At 41.3% G+C, this 2,543-nt stretch overlaps 1 non-coding gene across 1 annotated transcript; it reads right to left on the bottom strand.

Moving 5' to 3' along the window:
* Positions 1-317: 317 nt before the first annotated feature.
* On the bottom strand, positions 318-425 carry LOC127742722 (small nucleolar RNA R71). Its single transcript, XR_008004099.1, has one exon. It is a non-coding gene; the product is annotated as a small nucleolar RNA R71 (small nucleolar RNA).
* Positions 426-2,543: the final 2,118 nt, after the last annotated feature.

The raw sequence follows: 2,543 nt of genomic DNA, 5'->3' as shown, positions 1-2,543 counted from the left end.
GCATCTCTATTCTTGCCATTGGAGCAAACAACTTTGAGCTTAAGCCTCAATTAGTTTCTCTGATACAACAGTATTGCAGGTTTCATGGACTTCCATTGGAAGATCCTCATCAGTTCTTGGCTGAATTTTTGCAAATCTGTGACATTGTTAAGACCAATGGAGTTGATCCCGAGGTCTACAGACTTATGCTTTTCCCTTTTTCTGTAAGAGACAGAGCTAGTATATGGTTGAACTCACAACATAGAGACAGTCTGAACTCTTGGGAGAAGCTAGTCAATGCCTTCTTAGCTAAATTCTTTCCACCTCAAAAGATGAGTAAGCTTAGAGTGGAAGTTTAAACCTTCAAACAGAAGGAAGGTGAATCCCTCTATGAAGCTTGGAAAAGATACAAGCAATTGATCAGAAGGTGTCCTTCTGACATGCTTTCAGAATGGAGCATCATAGGTATCTTCTATGATGGTCTGTCTGAGTTATCCAAGATGTCATTAGACCATTCTGCATGCAGATCTATTCATCTGAAGAAAACACCTGCAGAAGCCCAGGAACTCATTAAAATATTGCAAATAACCAGTTCATGTACACTTCTGAAAGAAATCCTGTCAACAATGGGACAACTCAGAAGAAAGGAGTTCTTGAGATTGATACTCTGAATGCCATATTGGCTCAGAATAAAATATTGACTCATGAAGTCAATATAATTTCTCAGAATCTGATTGGATTACAAGCTGCATCTGGCAATGCTAAAGAAGCCTCCTCTGAAGGAGAAGCTTATGACTTTGAGACTCCTGCAATGGAAGAGGTGAATTACATGGGAGAACCCTATGGAAACACCTACAATTCTTCATGGAGGAATCACCCAAATTTCTTATGGAAGGATCAACAGAAGCCTCCACAAGGCTTCAATAACAATAATGGTGGGAGAAATAGGTTTGGCAATATCAAACCTTTCCCATCATCTTCTCAGCAACAGACAGAGAATTTTGAGCAGAGCATCTCTAGCTTAGCAAACATAGTCTCTGATATATCTAAGATCACACTAAGTTTCATGAATGAAACAAAATCCTCCATTAAAAATTTGGAGGCACGAGTGGGTCAACTGAGTAAAAAGGTAACTGAAACTCCTCCTAGCACTCTCCCAAGCAATACAGAAGAAAATCCTAAGAGAGAGTGCAAGGCCATAACCATGACCAACATGGCCGAGCCTGGAGAGAGTGAGGAGGACGTGATTCCCAGAGAGAAAGACCTCATGGGATGTCCAATGACCACTAGGGAGTTCCCTCATGAGGAACGAAAGGAATCTGAGGCTCATCTAGAGACCATAGAGATTCCATTGAACTTCCTATTACCATTCATGAGCTCTGAAGAATATTCTTCTTCTGAAGAAGATGAAGTTATTACTAAAGAGCAAATTGCTCAGTATCTAGGAGCAATCATGAAGCTGAATGCCAAATTATTTGGTAATGAGACTTGGGAGGATGAACCTACATTGCTCATTAATGAACTAAACACCCTGGCTCAACTGAAGATACCTCATAAGAAACCAAATCCTGGAAAGTTCTTAATACCTTGCACCATTGGCACCATGACCTTTGAGAAGGCTATGTGTGACCTGGGGTCAAGTGTAAATCTTATGCCACTCTCTGTAATGGAGAAACTAGGGATCTTTGAGGTACAAGCTGCAAGAATCTCATTGGAGATGACAGACAATTCAAGGAAACAGGCTTATGGACTTGTAGAGGATGTCTTAGTGAAGGTTGAAGGCATTTACATCCTTGCTAACTTTATAATCCTGGACACTGGAAAGAATAAGGATGAATCCATCATCCTTGGCAAACCTTTCCTAGCCACAGCAAAAGCTGTGATTGATGTTGACAGAGGAGAGTTAGTCCTTCAAGTGAATGAGGACTACCTTGTGTTTAAGGCTCAAAGATCTCCTTCTGTACACATGGAGAAGAAGCATGAAATGCTTCTCTCAATACAGAGTCAACCAAAGCCCCCACATTCAAACTCTAAGTTTGGTGTTGGGAGGCCCCAACCATGCTCTGAATATCTATGAAGCTCCATGAGAGCTCATTGTCAAGCTATTGACATTAAAGAAGCGCTTATTGGGAGGCAACCCAATTTTTATTTTATGATAATTTTCCATTGTTATTTTATGTTTTCTTTAGGTTGATGATCATGTGGAGTCACAAAAACAACTGCAAAAATCAAAGCAAACTCAAAAATAGCATTAAAAATAGCACACCCTGGAGGAGGAGCTTACTGGCGTTTAAACGCCAATAAGGGTAGTAGAATGGGCGTTAAACGCCTAGTCTGGCACTATTCTGGGCATTTAACACCAGAAAAGGGCACCAGACTGGCGTCTAACACCAGAAAAGGGCACTAAGTTGGCGTTCAACGCCAGAAAAGGAAGAAAAGCTGGCGTTAAACGCTAGAAATGGGCAGCAACCTGGCATTTAACGCCAGGATTGGCACTCAGAGGGTGTTTACATGCCAGAATGGTACAGGGATGAGAAATCCTTGACACCTCAGGATCTGTGGAC

The sequence above is a fragment of the Arachis duranensis genome, chromosome 1 (assembly GCF_000817695.3).
Source record: "Arachis duranensis cultivar V14167 chromosome 1, aradu.V14167.gnm2.J7QH, whole genome shotgun sequence".
NCBI classification, from domain to species: domain Eukaryota; kingdom Viridiplantae; phylum Streptophyta; class Magnoliopsida; order Fabales; family Fabaceae; genus Arachis; species Arachis duranensis.
This window is presented reverse-complemented; position numbering and strand designations above follow the sequence as displayed.